The sequence below is a fragment of the Tachypleus tridentatus genome, chromosome 8 (genome assembly GCF_004210375.1).
Source record: "Tachypleus tridentatus isolate NWPU-2018 chromosome 8, ASM421037v1, whole genome shotgun sequence".
In the NCBI taxonomy this organism is placed as follows: Eukaryota; Metazoa; Arthropoda; class Merostomata; order Xiphosura; family Limulidae; genus Tachypleus; species Tachypleus tridentatus.
In genome coordinates, this window is record NC_134832.1 from 15,417,779 (window position 1) to 15,441,720 (window position 23,942).

Genomic DNA, 23,942 nt, shown 5'->3' on the forward strand with positions numbered 1-23,942 from the left:
AACGGAACGGACACACACCCAGCGTGTGTGTCTTGACCTTTGCCGAACGCCTGAGACAAACTCACCGAACCAGTGGGGTTCGATTGAACTCAGGTTAAGAACCACTGTTATATGTGGTATGACATCTCACTCAGGTCTAGCTACTAAACTCAGAGCTTTTCGCTTCATACTTCATAATTACTGTATAACATGCATGGAATAGAAACAGAACCTCAAAATATAGCCAAATACATACTCTCAGTTATAAAGAAATAGTCTATATAATATAAAAACAAAATAGGCTGTCGTATACTTGGAATAATAATATAACTTCTATGTATTTATGTTTTCAAAATTGTTACTTACTTTAATTTTTTATAAAATGCGAACAAAAAGACAAAACGTTCAAAAACAAATCTATACAAAACTTTATCTTCAGTTTTAAAAATATTTTTGAGCTCATCCCCATTGTTACATCTAGCCTCGTTCGGCCATGCTTTATTTAAATACTGTGCATCTTGACAATAGCCATGCAGCGTAGGTTCTGTTGCAAATCTTCTATCACAAGACTATTTTGTCCAAAGCACACCTCTCCTCATTACTTACTTTCCATAACCCAACTAGTGTATGAAGACGACGGTTTCTCAGCTCCCGTTTCAATAGTCTGATCATACAGAAATCAATGAGCATTACATCCGGCGACTTGACTAGTACCACACTTATGAAATAGCATGAATACCTGATTCATTCTCGAACTGCTTGAGGTGTATGATGATCGAACAGATATATTATGGAAACTTATGTATTCCCAAGACGGTTTCAATAGGTTTTAGCCGTCTGTGACGTTTTAAGTAGACGATACAAGTAGATGGCTCCATATTTTTCAACGTCGTCAAAGTCCCGTGTAAGTGAAGTTAAAGTATTTCTGCAGTTTCCATGAATACGTTAAAAAAATTAGAATATTGTTGAAACAATTCTGAAAAAAACAACAGAAAAATATTACAAGATTTTGTCGAACCAAAATATTTATATAAATAAAAAAAATATATATATATATACCCAGTAATAAAAATAGCTAATTAAATAAACTGTTCAAAATATATTACGTAATAAATATATACTTAATTAGGTAAACTAATTAACTTTTAGTTTTGCTGTAAGTACATACCTTACTCTGACCGGTAATTACTGTTTTATTATTTGGATACTGTCGTTGTTAACGACATTTTCGGCCTTAAATCCAAAAAGTAGTGTTTTATAGTCTGTCATCTCTGAGAAGTGGGAGATGCCTGTTGTAATCTGATCTCTACGAACTTTACTTTCTCATAATTTTTAATTCTGCTGACTTAATCATAATTAATATTTCATGCAACTCTTATTTAACAACTTCAAAACAAACACTGAACATAAAATCTACAACACTAATTTCATACCTGAACGAAATAGAACAAATTAGTCTGATATTATAATTTTGGTAAACACGTGCGCAATGCTAGGAGAGTGCAAATATTATGTAAATCTACAGAGGGTTCAGTAAAGTATACTAAAACGTTTTACAGTCTATATAGCCAATTCTGATAATGCTTCACCTAAGGACGATGCAGCTTGCAGCGAAGTTTCTATTGTAAAAGACTCTAGCATAAAACTGTCATGTACAAAGCACACAACTGTTCCTTGTTAGGCTTTCGTATCAAATCTATTGGATGCGACCGACGTTTTCATTGTGTAGAAATCCAAAAGCAACTTCATATAAAATAGTGATTACCATTTTCATTGTCCAACTGTATGACGTCTACGACGGTTTAACGAGAGGTATGATTAGAATCCTCAACTTGATGAACTCGTGTCCAATTGGTTTCGTTTCCAGACACAAATCCTTTTCACGATGTTGCATATACTGTTGTGTAAGGCAAGTGGATATTCTGGTCACTAACTTTTATGTTCGTGGATTCTCATTTGTTACAAGATGCTTTAATTTGATTACTGTGGCGGGGTTACGACTAGTTGAAAGTCTCTTTGTTGATGGTCCAGACACCTCAAGTTGTTCTATTTTCTTTTGTTTTTCAACAGCGCTCTGGCGATATAATTTCTTATTTCTGTCGTTTAGTTCACGTCTTGGAGATTCTACATTCCCAGTATTAACAAGTATTTTTTATGATCTAAGTTTATAAATATCTTGCTTAAAGAAAGAGCTACTATATATTTTGCCCAAAAGCTGTAAGTATTCCGTGACGTCACACTACCTACAAAAAGCCAACCCTGTCAAAATATAGTTCTAATGTGACTCAGCTCCAATATCAGATGAGGTTGTTATGTGGAGTGCTGATTTGCATATTCAAAATAATTTTAATAAAGAGTAAGTTAACCGTGTATTAACATTAAGAGAAACATCTAAAATGTTGAACTTACTTAACGAATACTGCTAAATACACGATGTGTAATGTAGGCATCAAAATAATAATACCATTTTAGTTAGACAGTGAAACCTAAGCCGGAAACTGCATACGGCGGAAACCTGTAAAAGCCAGAAATATCAAAATTTTGCAGCATTATCTTAAGACTTTTCTAAAAAAAGGCGCTCTATACGGCGGAACCTGCGTAACGCGAACGGAAAACTACCTTTCACCTACCTCATCTATCAACAAGTAGGATTAGAACCTGAGTAAGGCGCGGAAAAAACGTTTTTGATTAAATATTAATTTCTTATTTAATTAATAACTTCTTTAAATATTAATTAACACTCGGACATTTTGTTACAGTAAGTATTGGTTAAATATATTCTGTTCCTTTTTCTGCCGTCATTATTCCGGAGGTCGCTATTCGAAAAAAACGATTTACTGTAATTTTGGTTGCATTTACTGATGGAAAACTAGAGAAATCATGGGTAATAAGTAAAGGTGAAAATCCGCGCTGTTTCAAAAATTTAAGGAAGAATCAGCTTCCTATGGAATAGAAAGCGAATAATAAAGCATGGATGACAAGTGCTATATTCGAGGGCTTTTTGAACAAATTAAATAAAAGAAAGTAACAAAAAAAATTGGAATATTACTTTTCCAAGATAATGCAACTTGTCACCCAAAAGTTCAACTTTTAAATGTTCGTTTAGTCTTCCTACCTCCATGTACAACATCAGTTCTACAACCACTAGATAATGGAATTATACAGTGTGTAAAATTGAAATACAGAAAATTGATGCTTCAGCAAATTGTTGTAAACATGAACAACTGTAAGAGAGCTTCTGAAATGACCATGAAAACTGACGTGTTAGATGCAATTGCATTTTTAAGTCATTCAATCAACTGCCTAAAAATGAGTGCGAAATAAAGTGCTTTCGAAACTGTGGATTTATTATTGATAATGGAGGAGATTGTGAAAAAGTTGTTTGTTATGACGATTCTAGTGAAATCCAAACTCTGATTGAAAAGATTGATGCAGATGATTCTGTGGACGTGCAAAGTGTTGCGAACGTTGACAAGAATGTTTTAACAGCAATTGATGAAATTGATTTAAAATATACAATAGAATCGCAAGATGGTAATAGTGTAAAAGATTCAGAATATGAACAAAATGGAAAAGATGGTGGGGAAATAGAAATTCCTACTTCATCGCAAGTGTTAAGTTATATTAACTCTATCAAATTGTATGCAAAAATAAAGGGTGAAAATGAGCTTCATGAAAAGGCTATAGAATTAACCTTCTCTTTTAACCGCATTAGATAGCCCATTAAAAACCGAAACAGTTGAAATTGGACACTTTCTTCAAATAAATTTAAGATTTTGTGTACTTATGTATATTTTGGGTGTCTATTTTTATTCTTATTCTAATAAATGTAACGTAAACAGTATAATAACTTTATTCACAAACGTCTTACTTCACTTGAGTCAAGCAAGTATAACGTTCCGCTCAAAAATTATATATAATTAAGGAAATGGATGTTCACTGTCTAACCCTGAAATTTTACTCGGTCCCGTGCGATTCCGCCTTAGACAGGTTTTACTGTATAAGAATTTACCACATTCGAAGAAAATTAAAAATATTTAAGGTTTAAGCTTATTGTTATACAAGCAGTTATTGCAATGTTTCTCAAACAATACGGTATTTAGAATTCTGCGCTAGCCATCCCTAAAAATGTAAGACTAGAGGGAAGGAAGCTAATCATCACCACCCACAGCCAACTGTTGGACTACTCTTTTACCAACGAATAATGGGATTGATCGTCACATTATAAAGCTTCCACAGCTAAAAGAGTGAGCATGTTTGGTGTGACGTGGATTCGAACCCACTACCCTCAGATTATGATTCGAGTGCCTTAATCATCTGGCCATGCCGGGCCCTGTATTAAGGATGTTACTCAAATGGCAGATATACGCCCATTAACGCTTAAATAATCTATTATAGATTAAGATCCTTCATTAAGCCTGACAACGCTTTTAACACGGACTTTAGAGTAAAAAAATCTCAACTTTAAATGTGAATTCAAACATCTAGTATAATATACGAAGAAAAAGAGAACCTTAGTCTGATAAAATATCTTTTCATTTTCTTCCAAGTGTTTATTGCAGTAAATCCAAGTCTTGTGTGTTTTTTTCCATGTAGTCTTATAGACGACGAACTCAGCAGATAGCCCGATGTGTCTTTGCTATAACAAAAACACACACCTTTTAGAGTTTAGACGAACAAAATTAAAGGCACAGAAAATCAGTGCAATTATTTTACACCACTCTCAGAAATAACAAATTTTAGGGCAGGCAGACCGGAGATACAGCTATTATATCTTATAGCATATGGTTAACTTTAATTCAGTCTTTTATAATATGAAATGTAACGACCAAAGAAAACGGCTGTTATTCGTTTTTATAAGATTAACAAGCTGTTCATAGCATTACCATAAAAATATAGTTATTCTAGATATAAATTCATAGTTTTATATAACCATATTGTGTTTTCAGTTAATCATTTTTGCAAGTACATAATCAATTTATTTATGTTCTGATGAAGCACTCAGTTTTTTGGTCACATTGAGTCGTCACATGTTTGAAAAATTACCAATATTTTTTGGAACAAATGATGAGTATGCTGCTCAAAAATGAAATAATATGGACATGTTCTTACGAAGAAACTGTAAATTATTTTTTTCTAAAGGGAACAAAGAGTCTTGAAGTTATTCGTCATATTTGTTCTTTATCAAGAATCAGTTATAAGAAATTAAAAAAATTATTCTTCCCATATAAAAGTGATTATAATCATATAAAATGGAAAATTATGTATGATACTGGTAGCACAGCATTTAGATTACACACATAATTCGAATACATAAACGTTAGGCATACATATCAGGTCCATAAGCAGAATGTTTGAAAGGGGGGCTTTAATCTGTGAGACCGAAATCCAACAAATAATGTTCGAAGAATAATCAACATGCAAAGCATACCACGCTACGAGTATCTGGGGCATGCCTCCAAAAATTGTAAAAAATAGGTGTTTTAGTAACATAAAGATATACGGTTCACTGAAGCACGGTTTTAAGCAGTTTGCGAGTATGACACATTTTTCCATCGATGAAGTGCTTCATTAGAAATATCATTATTTGACAAATATTCGTTTTCTGATATCTATGGACAGCCTGATATTAGAGAGAGTCCATGTGTATTTTCTTGTAGCAAAGCACCAACGGGCTATCTGCTATATCCACCAAAGAGAATCGAACCCCTGATTTTAGCATGGTAAATCGGAAGATTTACCGCTGTCCCAGTGAGGGACATCAGAGATAGAAAACTCTTATGTGAGTTTTCATGGCATAAATTTCCAAATTGATGCTGCTTGCTTGATATGTACATCAAATCTGGAGGAAAGATTACTGTTAACATGATCAAGAAAATGAATAGTTACTGTTTCCTTATAGTAGTCCTTCACAGAACTATATTCTGCATTTATACGTTGGGTTTGTAGATAGCTAACTCGTGGCATGTTAGCATTAATATCAGATTTGTTTGCAATATTACTGTTGCGCTTGAAGACACGACGTGAATAATCATCTACAGTTACGACAGAAAGTGTTCGTATCCATACGTCCCGAGTAGTTTTTTGCTTATAACTTAAAAAGTATCATGATTAGGCTAATAGACGTAAGGTATATTATAAATATTATACTAACACACATCTATATAAATGTTTATGTAAATTATACGATAAATAAACTGTTTATAAACAAATAACCAAAAATAGGAGGAGCAGAAAGTGTTCGTACATTTCAAAACGTGTGAAAAAAATGATATTCTCGAAACCATTTTGTTTAGTTTGGCGAATAAACTACATTATGCCATTCCAGAACTGGACACTGGTTCATAATTATTGGAATTTAGCCAGCAAAAAATTTACTTCCGGCAATTTAGCTCCGTCATCATGGCGAACAGGAAACAACTGTCCAGTGATTTAAAAAACCGAATTTTTGTAAAATACAAGTCTTGTGTATCTCTTTCTGGTATTGCTACACAACTTAATGTGCCGAAATCTACTGTTCAAAGCATAATTGCCAAGTTTAAGCTTACAGGATCACCTGCTAGTCTCCTTCGTTCCGGACGCCCCACCAAAATTCCAGAGAGAACCAAGAGGAAGGTTCTCAGAGAAGTTAGTAGGAACCCTCGTTTAACACGTAATGACATACAGAAACTGGTAAGAGAAACTGGGGTTGAAGTAAGCATCTCTACAGTTACGAACATGTTACGCTCTTCTGGGTTCAAAGCATAACGTCCTTGTAGAACTCCACATTTAAAGCCTGTTTATTTAGAAGCACGATTGAGGAATGCAAGAAAGCATGTAGATAAACCCTTTACCTATTGGAAGAGTATTCTTTGGTCAAACGAGACTAAAATCGAGCTTTTCGGCCACAATGATGTAAGCTATATTTTCCGTAAGAAGGGGGAACGGAATCTTCCAAAAAACACCGTCTCTGCAGTTAATTACGGAGGTGGCTCGATAATGCTATGGGATTCCTTCAGCTCTTCCGGTGCAGGCAGACTTCACCGCGTCAACGGAATCATGAAAAAAGAAGAGTACGTTGACATATTAGACACTTATATCAAGATTGATGCTCGGAACTTGCGGCTTCGGCGTCGTTGGATCTTCCAGCACGACAATGACCCTAAGCACACATCGAAATATGTGTAATCCTGGTTGCAAAGGAACCATATAAGTGTTCTGGAGTGACCATCGCAGTCACCCGATCTCAACTTAATTGAAAACGTTTGGCATGAGTTGAAGACCAGGGTTCATCAGCGTCATCCGAAAAACTTGCAAGAGTTGGAAGCCTTCTGTACAGAAAAATGGAAAAATATACCAGTTGAGTACTGTCATGAAGGGCTATGAGGAGAGACTGCGCCAAGAAATTAACATTAAAGGCTACACATCTGACCATTAAAGTAGACGCACGAACACTTTCTGCCCCTCCTATGTTTGGTTATTTGTTTATAAATAGTTTATTTGTCGTTTAATTTACATAAAAATTTAAGTACATGTGTGTTAGTATAATATTTATAATATACTCTACTTTCATTATCCTTATCGTGATATTTTTTTATGTTATAAGAAAAAACAACTCACAACGCAGGGATACAAACACTTTCTGTCGTGACTGTACGTTCACTCTTAGCGAGGGCAGTTCTTTACATTATTGTTCTAATAGGGAAACACCAGAAACCTTGCAGAAACCAGAAAGCTTCTTTCAAAGAGAACGTTGCAAACCTGTTAAATAAAAAAATTAATTCCAATGATTCCAGTATTTTTAGATAATCCGTGGAAATTTTCTTTTCTTCAGTGACACATTTTTCACTAAACATTTCAACATTATCATCTCCATACAAAATAACCTCAAACATATGGAGTGATAATGGATAAAATAAACAAAACTTTTCCTAACTTTCAATTAGCTCAACCCACTGAGTAGCAGGAGACGTAGCGGATCTGATTCATACTGGAAGCCTTTTTTTGATAAATTGACTTTAACCATTCTCCACGTTCTCTACGTGAGAATATGATCCAAATAGTTATTCATTTAACTTGATCGATGCAAATTCTTAATAGCGGAACAAAACACGAATTTACAGCAGTGAAATTAAGATAAATGGAAGCTTCTTGCATCAGAAATATATGATAAATAAATGCAGTCTGCTCAGGCAAAAATATCTTGTGGAAGTGCCTTGGATAGTGAATATTATTGTACAATTTGCTATTTGGTATTGTAATAATAAAGTACCCGCACAATGACTATACAAAGCTATCATATTCTTTACCACGCAATTCATTTAGAGATAATTAAACATAAGTTATTACATTTATAATTGTACATGCAGTATCTGTTGCTCTCGCTTTCTGTACCCTAACAAAGCCTATAAATTCTATTTTAACTTCACAGTTGTCATCTACAAAGCGAAGACATTGGTAAATAATTTTCATTGTGAAAATATGCTTCTTCAGCAAAAAGAGAGTACAATTTAGCTTTTTTTTTAATTTCACTAATAATTTTTACTGCATCGTGTTTTTTTTAATTTCGCACAAAGCTACTCGAGGACTATCTGTGCTAGCCGTCCCTAATTTAGCAGTGTAAGACTGGAGAGAAGGCAGCTAGTCATCACCACCCACCGCCAACTCTTGGGCTACTCTTTTACCAACAAATAGTGGGATTGACCGTCACATTATAACGCTCCCACGGCTGAAATGGCGAGCATGTTTGGTGCGACGGGGATGCGAACCCGCGACCGTCAGATTACGAGTTGCACGCCTTAACACGCTTGGCCATGCCGGGCCCTACTGCATTGCATCGTATCTTACAACATTGATAATGTCATTTTGTGAGCGAAGAGATTAAATATGTAGCATTTTCTGCCTTGGGATGATACAAATCAATTTTTAGTATTTCAGCATTTTCAGGATAATGTTTTAGCAAGGTAAAAGAATTTCCAGGATTTTTGGAAGAGAGTACATCTTTGGTATCTACACGAGATGTCAAAACAGTTTGATGAAGAACGTTTTATTTTGAGTTATACATGATTGAAAAGCATTGTTGCTAATAATACCAAATCTACTGGACCATAAAAATGTCTTCCAATTTTGGGCCGTATAATTGCTACAAGTATTTTTCAAACTAAACTATATTTAACTTTATAATACACTCATAAGAAAATGTGGTAGGATTTTTTTTTGTTATTAACCAAGAGCTACACAAAGGGCTCTCTGTGCTCTGCCCACAACGGGTATCAAAACCCGCTTTATAGCGTCTGAATACATGTTACTGAGGGGCAGAAAAAGTTTCTGTGGTGTCATATACTCATAAAAATGAAAACACTTTTTAGCATTTGATGGATAATTAACAGCTTGACATTTTTCATCAAATGATTTTATTGGCACCAAAATATTTCCAGTGTCATATCTCTGATGAATCCATGATTGCTTAATGCAGTGGGATGACAATGATTCTATATGTGGCTCAAGTAAACCAGTTTTCATGTCATCACCGGGATAATATATATAGCTCAGTAGTGTTAACTTCACAAACTTCACATTCATCACTGGAGCCAGAAAAGTACTGAAAGAGTGACTGAGTTATGTCAATAGTATTCTTTGAAAACAAAATATATAGCAATTATAAAGGGACCAGTATATAACTTTAACACAACATTGTACTTTATACGATATATAAAATATTTTGTAAAAACTGCTGTTGTACTCATCTATGTATAGAAAAATCATAATATCATGCACAAGTACTCATGGATTAAACACAAACTCTGTAATTTAAAACACTAGACATATGTATAGCATAACACAGGGTACCTATTTTAATTACATGTCGAAGGCTATATTAAATACTAAAAAAGCAAAGCTACATTACTGTACCGTGGTTGTCATGTGTCAGTCTTGTTATTTTGCTGCATAAAATATTCTACAACCAGTTTCAAGTAGGAGCTTCATTCTGTTGAGTAAAGTGTCGAAGGTCGAGCTTATATGTCGTATAACGTGTAGTCTCACGAGCCAGACTCTTACACGTGTAGCAGGTAATTTTAAATGAGTTTAAGGTTAGTACAAGTTTCAGCTCCTTCTTTGTAAACAAATATAAACCTACAAAAATTCTTAAATCTGAAACCCACAATCATGTTATAAAGCGATACCTTATGGCAAGTTTATTTATGTCATTGTTTATGAATTATACATTTTGTAGCTTCTACGTTCAATTGTTATTAGTCAGCGATTGTTATATTATCTCATGTTACTAGAACTTAATAAATTTTCCTCGTTGTTTTGATTGAATATTCTTACATCAGAATATATAGTATATAGGGAATGTCCTATACTTTTGTGGGGATTATTAATACGCGTCGAAAGATCTAGACTGCGTGATTGTGAGTTCAACGATAAAGAGCGTGTAGTGGCAATGTTTAAAGCAATAATATCACAGGCTGTATTGTGATAACAGAGATGAGAATAATGATTCTATTGTCAGCTATTATGTTCTTCAATAACTGAACCATCATTTAAGGAGTTTGACAAAAAACGATATATACTTGTAACTTGTTTTAATAAATCATTTTAAATTAAGTTGACTGCGTTGTTGTTTGATTTTTGTTGAAATTTATCTCGAACAAGTCACAGACACCTACTGTAAAAAATCCGGCCTACAAAACCTGACAGTGGCAATAAAGCTTAGGAAACCCAATTAAAAAATGTTAACAGAAGTTACTGCAAGGGACTATTTTAAACCAAAAAAATGTTAATGCTCCATTGGAAGAACGTGTACGACGTATTCTTTTTACATCACAAAAATAGGACGATCAGTCAGACGCCTTCCGGGTACGTGCGTACAGATGCCCCTAGTAATTTAGCGAAAAGTTTGCATCCTTACGACGTTAAAATTTTGGTTTCGGTAACTTCGCTTTATCTATGTAAAGTATTGGACATAAATAAGCATATAAAAATAAAGGGAGATAAATAAAATACACAATATTTAACTGAAAAAAAGAAAGGAATATAAAGACATGTAATAATTCCCAATCTAATCTTTTAAAAAATTTTCTTATTGTGTGGTTAATTTCTTATAGGTTAAAATAATTTCTGTCATTGTTATCGTATTATCGAATCTTTCTTTTGAAATTAGATGTATTTAAAGTGGAAAATAATTTTATTTATGTATTTATATTGCCAGGTAATATGAAATACTATATAACCGTGAAATTGTAAGTTAAATCAAATTTTTAAAACGTGTATTAAGAATTGTGAACTTTTAGGAATTATTTATTCTAAGCAGCTTATTTAGAATCATCTGCATTTCAACTAATTCTTGTAGAATATTAACCCTACCTCTATCTATTAGAATTACAAAAGCTATTGTTACGCTTTAGTTTGAGTACAGCATTGGTTGTTTTCATTTATCTTTAGTTGTGTGAAAACAACAAAGAAACAAGTTTAATCGGCTAGCTAAAACGTTAAACAGCTTGAGCTGTTTTTTTGCAATTATTATGTGTAAACAAATTAAAAATGATCTTAGGTGAGAAACCAAAAAAAAATCTAATAATAATTTCTCCTGATGAAGTATTGACAACAAATTAAAATGTTGGTTGGCGGTCCCTTAGTACGGGCCTGACAAGGCCAAGTGGTTAGAGCGTAATATCGGGGTCGCGGGTTTAAATCCCCGTCACACCAAACATGCTCGCTCTTTCAGCCGTGAGGGCCTAATAAAGTGACAGTCAATCCCACTATTCGTTAGTAAAAAAATAGCCCAAGAGTTCGCGGTGGGTGGTGATGACTAGCTGCTTTCCCTCTAGTCTTACAATGCTAAATTAGCGACGGCTAGCGCAGATAGCTCTTGTCTAGCTTTGCGCAAAATTATAAAAACAAAAAATAACCTTTAGTACTTACGATTATATTTATGGTTTTAAATAATGTTATATATAAAACACTTCAAATTTTCATTAAAATGACATGAAATTAAATTTTTTCCTGTCTTAATGTTCTCAAATATTTGAACTGGAAATAAAGTTAAAGCAAAGAAATACTCGTTAACAGAATTTTGCAGTATAGAAATCTAGAACTGGTTGAAACAATATTGCAAAGAAAAAAATCTAAAACTTTATATTCATTTCGGAGTTACTACTATGATGTCGGCTCACAGCAAGAATGTTTTGCACGTTTTATTAAATTTATAAAGAAAAATTTACAATGGTTAATGAGCAGTAACTGAAAATGTAACTCAAATATTCGCTTAGGTATGCGGGACAGGAAGTTTTAAAGCATATTAAAAATGTTTTTTGTTTATTTTTTGCAATTTAAATGGAAAAATTATAACTTTGGTGTTTCTATAAACATGTCTAATAAAACACATCCCTCTCAGAACTTAAATAAGCATGCCTCCGTAAGCTACAATGGTCTTTTTATGGCAGGTTCCCAACACAGGTTAGTGTAAATTTGGATGGCAGTGCTCCAAGTTCGTAGGAAGTGTTATTTCATATAACGATTGGTGTTAAGTCAGTGTGGAAAAACCTCTCCAGCCATCAGTTGAAACAATGCAACAATTAGACCGTAGGCAAAAATGTACAAAAGGGAGTTGCAACTACAGCTGTTTTAGCGAGAAAGAATTAGTGCAAGAAAGATCACAGGCACTTTTAATTTCAAGCATGCCTTCTGGTAAAGGAAACGAAACTAGTATGTGAAGAACATAATAGGCTAACAACGGCAGGTGAACATAATTAAGTTCAGGTTAGAACAGCATATTGATATCAACAGAGGGAAAGGTGAATTTATTTTGAAAAAACACACATTTAATCGGATCGTTAAAAAATTAACCTCGTTGACAAAGACAAAATACCATTTAACTGATTCTAGCAATATTAGTATCACAATAAATGTTATACAAGCAGGTTAAATTTTTCATTTAATCTTCGTCGTAATGGTAAAATTACCACTGCTAATTTTATTCTTTTCCACAGAAAATAAAAATATGTATGCGATAAACGGGATCCTGAACATGGTGTGTTCAGAGTTGCAGGCAATAGATTATCAATAAATAATCTCTGATCAAAGCAGGTTACCTACATTGATCAGAAATCAAATTTATCGCAGTAATCTAATATATCACTTTAAATAGGAGTACGCATCGTTGTTAAATAAACAGAAGAAAAACTTACCATGGCTAAACGCTCTTAGTTTCAATAGCATCTTACAAGGTTCGGCCTGTTTAGAATATTTAAGAAAGGCCTTGTTCATATATTATGCCAAATAATCCTCATAGTGATACGTACGTATTGGCTCGGACGCATAAACGCAATAATTTTCGGCGTAGTAGTATGATATCGACCGTTATATTTGATTTTTCAAGACATCAAATGGGTATTCGGAGCACTGCCAACAAGAATTAGAGCACAGGTCATGTGTGCCACTGTCTCTCAACATCTGTGTATTTACGAAACAAGCGTTAAACAACAACAACAACAAAAATTAATATAACTTTACTTACAAGGCACATGAAAACCAAATATTCGCTTCACGTACTACAATTAAATAATATACATTTAAATTAAAAACTAACATAACACATACATGCTTACACTAATGGTATACAATAAACATCAACTAAAAATATACTTTATGAAACTCAAGTAAAGTCGTATATTACACTTCTTGATATCATTAAGTATAGTAATACGTAATAGTAGAAATCGTGATAGCAGCCATAAAAATCACCCGTTTAAAACCACCTTTAAAATGTCCAACTGTTAACAATGATTATTTCACAGAATTGGGTGAACAAAACTAAAACTTATTGTACTATTAAATCGTCTAAATCTTTATACACGTGTTTATAGGGTGAATCAATATTTCGCTCTTTGAACAAATTTTCATCTAAGTAAGTGACTTTTTCAATTAAACGTAGAGAAAATATGACGAACCTTATCACTCTAATTAGCCTGGCATGGCCAGGTGGGTTAAAGCATTCGATTCGTAGTCCGAGGGTCGCTGGTTCGAATCCACGTGACACCAAACATGCTCGCTCTTTTAGCCGTGGGGGCATTATAATGTAACGGTAGGTGGTAATGCCTACACGAGGGCTATCTGCGCTAGCCGTCCATAACTTTGCAGCTAGTCTTCACCACCAACTCTTGAGCTACTCTTCTACCACCGAATAGTAGGATTGACCGTCACATTATAACGCCCCCACAGCATGTTTGGTGTGATAGGGATTCGAAACCGCAACCCTTAGATTACGAGTCGAGTGTCTTAACTACCTGACCACACGGAGCCTCGAATTTTGTAAAGGCAAGTAGTAACCAGTATATACCCAACCTTGCTATCTATAGTAATATAGAAAGTTTCAATGCTAGAAAACGTATAAAAACAGGAAAGTCAAAACTACAGAACTGTTACTTAAAATTTACAACATTTTATCACTAGTTTGGCAAATCACTATAATTATGTTTGTCTGATCCAAAGCAGGAAACACGTATTTCATATTTTTATTAACAACGCATGCCTTGTATCATGATTTAAAAGACATATCCCACATTTCAAATGACAAAATGTAACAGAAATATTACTTAACTTCTAATTACGTATCTTAAACCACAATATACATTGATTAAAGATACACGTATTTTATCTTGATTAAAAGCACTCATCACACATTTTGATCATGAACAAGTCGCATTCATGAACCTTACTGATTATAGATGTATACATTATAAATTAAACAAATACACAGACACATAGATCTTAATTAAAGACATGCAGTACATATGAATTAAAATATAATTGGCTTATCCATTAGATACATAGAACATTCCTATAGATTAAAATACTGATCTCACAGCTCTATGAAATGGAAAAATCAAACATCTTAATTAATAGTTTACATTGTAAGAAAAAAGGTACTATATAACACTAATGAAGGTGTGAATAACTTGTCATACCCTCTTTATCAACAAAAATATGAAGGCTTCCTGTATATCTGATTACATGATAGACATTCAACAAGGGCTATCTTGATGAAGAGCATACATTACAAATTTTAATTAACACACATCACAGAAATTAAATGAAACATATGCATCACATGTTTGAACTAAAGCAAGTACATAACACATCTTTCATAAATACACAAATTCTATTTCAATGATAAAACTATAAACGTATACTCACTCTTCGATTGGTTAACATGCTGCAGAGAAATGAACGCGTAAAATCTTTCAGTTTGTTTATTTCTATTAATTATACATCAGAGGCCGTTTTTCACGTAAATATGTTGAAGAAAGGTTTTCTGAAAAAAAAGTGCTCTAAAGTAATAAATCTATGCACGTAAGTTAATTGGTTGAACCCCGTAAACGACATAATCTGATGCTGATAATATGTTAACTGAAGATTTTAAAGTAACAGACTATCCTTGTAAAATCGATAATTTATTCTTCATTTTCAGGTAGCAATTATAAAACACACCTGTTTCCCATTTTGGATTGCTTCAAACTTAAACGTCAAAGCATTACTATCTATTGCCTTGGTGCAAATAAATCAATATACACATCTTAACAAGCTAAAAAAATCAAACTTAAAACTACGAGCTCTCTATCGTAAAGTATTTGAAGCATAAGTTGTCCAGCTGAAGAATTCGAAGACAAAACGTTGGTTTGAATGAATTATATAAAAATAGTTTAAAGTTCTCTCCAAATCAAAAAACTAAATTAATAAAATAAATCTAGTAAAACAATTTAAAAAAACTTTTATATGTTGGGTTTTGCATAGCACCACAACAAATAACTATAATCATATAATTCAATGAAAAACACGTATAACAAAAAAAAACAAAATTCTATAAACATTTTAATGAATTTCATGTTTAATCAAATTCATAAAGCTATATAATTTTATAAAAGAGAAAGTATATCACATAGGTAAGCAAGTGCGGATGAAAAAGGAATCATTTGAGATATTCGTAAGAAAGAGCGTGATCGTTATTGTCATATACAGCAATGACGAACCAATGGCACGCGGCATGCTGTGCCACCTCTTGATTCTTTAAGCCCTAACACTAACCCATAATAAATAAATGTATATATGATGATTGTCATTATTGTCAAATGCAGCAGCGAATGATTTTTTCCAACTCAGGAGCAGTGAGAAATGTTCACAGGAGACGTCTCACGCCCTCTTGGCTTCAGCTTTGCAGTTGCGGGAACATGTGACATCGGATGACACATTCTGAATTTCTCGCAAACCCAGTGTACACATCAGTATTTGAGTAAAAATAGCAGTAAACTGTTGGTATTGGCTTCACTCTGCTTATATTTTTTTTCTGTTGTTTGTGAGTGAAATTTGGATACTTAGTGATAATAATGGAAAATATTAATTTATTTTTCCACAATAAATATATGAATTATATTGTTAAAATTATGTTATTTTTTATCAGTTAGTTAATTATAGATTTATTTTTATATCAGCTACATAGATTTTCACTTGCTTTTATGCAGTGGTAAGTTAAATTATCGTATTTAAGTTAATTGGTGAGATATTTTAAAATTGTATTTACCCTTTTCAGCTTGTCAGGATTCCAGCTCAATCAGCAAAGAAACAAAATCGTTCAAATGGAAGGTGCAGCAGCAAAGATTTTGAAGAATCGTGGACTGAAAGATTTGTCATGATAAAAATGTACTATAAAGCATCATGTACCTTATGTTCTGAAACAGTAGTGTGCAGGACTTCCTCTATAAAGCGGCATTACGAAACTTTCATAAATGGCTTCTTTGTGATAAGAGCGAGCAAGAACAAAAAGAACACATTTCTCGAGAAGTCAGCAACAACAACAACATGCAGTCAAATGATTTTGATGAAATTTATTTCAGGTAGTTCCAATTCAACTGCTGTTAGTTTTGAGATTTCAAAGATTATTACTCAACAAGGAAAATCAGTTATTGATGGGAGAAGCTGGTTAACTTGGTAACACTATCTGAACATACTTCAGAGGCTGAAATATGGCCTTTCAAAAATAGTCTCCGTGACGACTAATAGTGTATCCAGCATGACTGGTAAAGAAACAGGTTTTGTAAATTTGTTCGCAAAATATGTTTGACATCCACTGGTAGGCTTTCATTGCATTATATACGAGTTGGCTTCATGTGCAAAAGTTTGCCTTAAGGAACTTGAAAAGATGATGAAAATTGTAACCAAGGTAGTTAATTTTATTTCAGCGCATACTTTGAGAAAAAGACGATTTTAGAATTCACTGAGAGAGACGAATTCAATGTACACAGGATTACTTATGTACGACAATGTTTGTTGGCTAAGTAGAGGTTCTGTCCTTAAACGATTTGTTGAGTGTTTGGGTGAAATTCTCCTGTTTTTGACAAATGAAAAATTTTCTTGTCAAGAATTATCTGATGTGTGGATTGATGTTTTTTTTTACAGATTTCTCCTCACATTTAAATGACTTGAAAACCAAATTACATGGATCTGGCAAAACATTTGATGTAATTTTTGATAACATAAAAGCTTTTGAAATCAAACTGAAAGTTTTTAAACGTGATATAACAATGGTACTTTTAAATATTTCCCAAACCTAAAAAAAAAACACGACAGATCTTAAAATTCATGAAAAATATATATATTCGGAGCTTGCAAATGCAATTTTCAAGCATCATTAATTCAACTCTCAAAATTTTTCTTTAAGATTTAATAAGTTCGGGTTATAAAATATGCAGAGAGTTTAATGTTAGATTGATTTGCAAAGCTGCTCAATTTGGAGGCAAAAATTTGTCAACTTAAAAATTGAACTGAAAATATTGAAAGAGATTGGTTAGTAACCGGAATAACATAGAAAATTGCAGAAAATGAAGTTCTGAAACAAGAATTCAATTCCTGAAACTTTTGACTGTCTGAAAAATGTCGCAATGGCAATATTAACAGTATTTATTTCAACATATTTATACGAGTCATTATTTTCAGTGATGAACTTTGTAAAGTGTAATTATACGAATAGACTTGCTGACGAAACTAATGCTGCATTCGTAGCTCTCAAAACAACCAAATACAAGCCTGATATAAAATATCTGTCGTCGTAGGTGTAGCAGCAAAAGTTTCACTAAGAGTAAAACATGCTTTTCTTCTTTTTTATTTTTTTTGTTACATAATAATATTAACCAAAACTTGTTTGCTTTGTTTTTTGAATTTCGCACAAAGCTACTCGAGGGTTATCTGTGCTAGCCGTCCCTAATTTAGCAGTGTAAGACGAGAGGGAAGGCAGCTAGTCATCACCACCCACCGCCAACTCTTGGGCTACTCTTTTACCAACGAATAGTGGGATTGACCGTCACATCATAACGCCCCTACGGCTGAAAGGTCGAGCATATTTGGCGCAACGGGGATGTGAATCCCCGACACTCAGATTACAAGTCGCACGTCTTAACACGCTTAGCCATGCCAGACCTAAACACAACTTATCATTTCATAAAATGCTTTCTGTTAATACTAAAGCAATGAATAAACGTAAATGAACAAGAGGACTCCTTAAAAAAATCATTGTTAGTAATTCGTTAAAGCTGTGGCCTGACATGGCCAGGTGGTTAAGGCGCTCGATTCGTAATCTGACGGTGGCGAGATCGAATCTTCGTCACACCAGACATGCTCGTTCTTTCAGCCGTGGAGATATTATAATGTGACGGTCAATCCCATTATTCGTTGGTAAAGAGTAGCCTAAGAGTTTGTAGTGGAAGGTGATAACTAGCTGCCTTCCCTCTAGTCTTACACTTTTAAATTAGGGACAGCTAGCACAGATAGCCCTAGTGTAGCTTTGCGCGAAATTCAAAACCTAAAGCTGTTTCATTTAAAATAATTCAGAATAGTAATAAATGATAATCTGCTGTTATGAATGACCGTGGGCGCGCAAGAGAATTTTTTAGATTATCCCCAATTTGGGCACGCGCTCTCAAAAAGGTTCGTTGCCTATATATCTATTTGGTTAATACAAGATTAGAAGTGAGATGTAAAGAGCATTAATAATAAGCATAAACACTTATGTTGTTCTTGTTGTTTTACAAATGTTTAGTTATTATTTAACGTAAGCTTGTAATAAAGATGTGTACTTAATTAAGGGACGTATTGGGAATCCTAACCATTAATGTATATGGTTACTTCTTATATAACGAAAGTTAACATGTATGTTCGTTATGTAATTACAGTTAGCATTCGGAATGTTGACTATTGACGCATATGATTATTTTATGTTACTAACGCCTTTTGTAAGCTCACGAAGAATGATTATAATTAACTATTCTTGTCACAGAGTATTAGTATTAGGTATAATATATTTTTAACACTACGTTATTTATTCAATCCATTAGAAATTCTAAAAAGAAAGGAGTATAATAGTATTTGAGATACAAGACTCAGAAAAGTGAAATTGAGACGAGTCATTCGGTTATATGGTCTCGCATGACTAGATGGTTAGGGAGTTTGACTCATAATATGAGGGTCACAGGTTCGAATCCTCACCCACTAAACTTGCTCGCCCTTTCAGCCATGGGGCCGTTATAATATTATGGCCAATTCCACTATTCTTTCGTAAAAAAGTATCCCAAGAGTTGGCGGTGGGTGGTAATAACTAGCTGCCTTCCCTCTTGTCTTTCACTGCTAACTTAGATATGGTTGGCGCAAATAGCCTTCCTGTGCCTTCGTGCGAAATTTAAACAAACATTAGCATATCTACATCAGTATACCTTAATAAATTTGGCTGTCGGATACCATCGTTGCTTGCGAGTGACATCACACTAGTTTCTTCGAAAGATGAGCGTGCTAGCTAAGTGCGTGATAAAGGAAAAAAACATCGTTGAGCATAATTGTTGCTAAGTTTGCATAAATGTAAACGTATAAAATGACTAACTCAACTAACTCCAATGAAAGACGAAGAAGTCTAATGTTGAATGATATCTGTAGAATATGTGATTTAAAATCCAGAAAATACGTGTAAAATGTAGAATAAATAAATATATACAGCATTACCAAATATGGTACAATGTTGGACAAAGAACTTATATTACTATGAAAGAAGGAGTAGATTCGAATTTCTGGAGATTCCTGAAAGGTTGAGATGTTGAATGATCTTGAAATTGAAAGTCGTCACCTGTTAAATGTTTACTGAAGATAACTAAATAGGGTACAACAAAATTCATCCGAAAGATTGAAGTGTCAAGAGAAAGTTCTCTCAGTAGAAAAAACTGCATTTCCACCACACTGAAATGAGCTGCAAATTCGGTTGTATGCAAGGGGTACGGACAAAATATTTTCTGAAATGTTATTTATATATGCAGCATAAGGCTGACATCTCGCAAAGCAATATATACCAATAAGCCTAATATCTGTGACAGAAATAACTTTAACTGTAAATGATTTTTTTTCAGTTCCCTCTTAATTTGTCCATTTTGGGTTAAGAATTATACTTTTATACATCTTTGATTGGTTTCTAATGCTTCGCCAGCTTTATCGTTTAACCATGATGGTTGGTGTTGACTAGATGACTTCTCTCTAGTTTATCACTTCAAAAGTAAAAACGGCAAAAGGAAACAGCTCACTATTAACTTCGTGAAGAAATACAACAAACTGAATTGGGCAGTAACCTTTGCGATACTAAACAGAAATACTGTTTTTCATACTTGTGACTTTGTATCCGTAATGTGCAAATTAAACATATGTAGTTAATGCGATTTTTATCACAAATTTTAAGCCTATTAGTAACTAAAAATATGTGTGATCAAAATGTATTAAACCGATTTATCTACTGCGTTGTCGAAATAACCTGAAAATATTAAGCCCAACAAAATCTGTATGAAATATAACAATACTAATTCAAGTCTTAAGGAACATAACATATAAAATTTTTATAAGCAAATATACAGTACTCTGAAAAACTGTTAAGAAAAGTTAAAAATTAGATTTCAGGCCATATTCATGGAGGCACGGCATGGGCAAGTAGATAAAATACTCGAATCTTAATCCAATCATCGCGCGTTTGAATACCTGTCACAACCAAAATATTCGCCCTTTCAGCCGTGGGGACTAAATAATGAGACGGTGAATCCCAGTATTCGTTAGTAGAATAAAATCTCACAAGTTGGTGGTGATGACTAGTTCCCTTCCCTTTAGTCTTACTCTGTGCAATTAGGGACGACTAGCACAGATATCCCTCGTGTAGCTTTGCGAGACATTCAAAGAGCAATGGAAGGTGAAACACTAAAATTTTATTAATCTTCATATTAAGTACAACATGAAATCAGTGAAAATACTTGAGTTCAACAAACAGTTAATACTTTATGTTATCTCCTTTTGTTTTACTAACTTTAGACTAAAAATTTCTTTGGAAGTAACTTTTGATTTCTCAAGTTTTTGATCTATCAAATCCCAAATTTGCTCAATTTGGTTGAGATCGAGGCTCTGTGGGGCGCATTACATCACCTGAATGACTCCAGTGGCTTTTTTTCTCTCAACTAAGTATTTTCTGCATATGTTGATTGAATTTTTGGGTTCATTATCTTTTTGGTACAGAATATTTTATCAATAATCGCAAACCACTGAATACACCATGACTGATAAGTATCTGATGGTACTTGCACTAGTCCATTATTCCATCTGTTTTGTAAATATTTCACGTCACCTCAGCAGAAATATACCTCAAACCATCACACTGCTAATGTGCTTCATGGTAGGTGCTGTTCATAGAGGTAAGTATCTTTAACCTTTCTTACACTGGATGTACAACCTACGGTTGAACCAAATATTCCAAATTTGAATTCATTTACCTATAATCGACAGTCCAGTTTTTGTACTTTGTAGCAAATTTTAGTCTTTTTACAATATTTGGAGATCGAAATAAAGGTTTTATTTTACTTCTACACGACTGAATATTCCATTCTCATTGAGTCTTCTTTATACTGTAGATCTGAACACTTTTCTTTCATTTGTAGTATGGTTCATTATTTCATGCTTGAGATCAGTGGCAGTATTACTTCTGTCTCTAAGTCTGCTTAAACGAAAATGATTAACATCATTATGATTGAATTTAGGTATTTTGTCTCTTCCTTTCCCATTTTCAAATATACCTGTCTCTGTTTCAAGGCGTATGGTGTACTGACAGTGTTTGGGAAGCATTTGAACTCTGCAACAATTTATCACAGAGAATAACGAGCATCACGTAAAGCTTTTATGCAGACTATCTGCTCTATAGACAATTCTCTACATTTTTTGGACCGTGGCATGAAAACAAAACTTAATATGTAGTGTGGCACTGTTTTTACCAGAGATTGTTTGTGGAGTGTTATTAAATTGATTTCTTTTAGCATATATAGTTACCATATGCTAGTTCCTTGCTAGCGTCTTTCTATATAGTTAAGGCATTGCTTAGGTACCTTGACAATTATTTCAGATTCTACATTTAATCAACATGTTCATTTAAGCAGAACATTTATGACATGCTCTTGGTACAACTACACTCATTGGCCACTTAATTAGATGCACCTATCTAGTACCAGGTAGGACGCCCTTTTGCCTCCAGAACAGCCTGAATTTGTCGTGTCATGGATTCAACATAGTACTGGAAATATTCCTTAGGAATTTTGATTTATGTAGACTCGATAGCTTCACGCAGTTCCTGCAGATTTCTCGGACACATATTCATGCTGCGAACCTCCCATTCTTCCTCATCCCAAAAGTGCTCTGTTGGATTGAGATTTGGGGACTGTGCAGGCCATTGGAGTACACTGAAGTCACTGTCATATTCATGGAACCAGCTTGAAATGATACATGCTTTGTGATATGGCACATTATCCTGCTGGAAGTATCCACTGGAAAATGGGTAGACTGTGGCCATAAAGGGATGCACGTAGTCAGAAACAATACAACAATACTTAGCTACGCTGTGTTATTCAAATGATGTTCAATTGGTATTGAAGGAGCCAAGAAAAATTTCCCACACCATTACACCACCAACACCAATCTGCATCGTTGATACAAGGTAGGATGGATTCATTTATTCATGCTTTTTACACCAATTCCTAACCATACCATCTGCATGTTGCAGCAGAACTCGAGACTCGTCAGACCAGCCGACGCTTTTACAATCTTCAATCGTCCAGTGCTGGTGATCCTGTGCCCACTGTAACCTCGTCTTCCTGCTCTTAGGTGACAGAAGTGGAACCCAACGGGGTCTTCTGCTGCTGTAGCCCATCCGTTTCGAAGCTCGACACGTTGTGCGTTCAGAGATGCCCTTCTGCACAGGGTGGTTATTTGAGTATTTGTAGCCTTCCTGTTATCTTGAACGAGTCTGGCCATTCTCCTCTGACTTCTCTCATTAAAAAGGTGTTTTCGCCTACAGAGCTGTCGCTCACTGGATGATTTTGTTTTTCGCACCATTATCTGTATACTGTAGTCACTGCAATGCATGAAAATCTCAAAAGGTAAGTAGTTTCTGAGATGTTGGTAACCACCATTCCTGGCACCAACAATCATTCTACTGTCAAAGTCGCTTAGATTACGCATCTTCTCCATTCTAATGAACCTATTGACCATGTCTACATGCTATATATATTAAGTTGCAGCTAAATGATTCGCTGTTTGGATATTTCCATTAAAGAGCAGATGTATAGAGTGGTTACTGGATTCATATTGGAATTATAAAGAATCATAAGTATTCTCATCCTGACTCACTGAATTATCAAAAAGAATCAGTGAAGAATTACTATAGCGTTTAAATTGACATTCTGTATCGGCATGGAAGAATTTGTCCCATAAAATGGAAAATATAAAAAATATTCTCTTTTACTAACACTTTTGCACACTACTGTACAACATTACAACATAGTACATATTGACAGTACCTATAAAGTGGTTATAGTAGAAAAACACACAAAGACGTTTTGGCAATTATAACTGATGTTGTCATTCTAGTG

The 23,942-nt window shown here is 34.0% G+C and overlaps 1 protein-coding gene across 1 annotated transcript in view; it reads right to left on the reverse strand.

Annotated features, from left to right (window-relative positions):
- Window positions 1–393: 393 nt before the first annotated feature.
- The window catches only part of LOC143258576 (POU domain, class 3, transcription factor 4-like), a 205,914-nt gene continuing 182,365 nt past the window's right edge, over window positions 394–23,942 (reverse strand). Inside the window, exon 4 of the mRNA XM_076517739.1 lies at window positions 394–955. The gene's annotated coding sequence lies outside the window, so the exon portion shown is untranslated. The remainder of the gene's footprint in view (window positions 956–23,942) is intronic.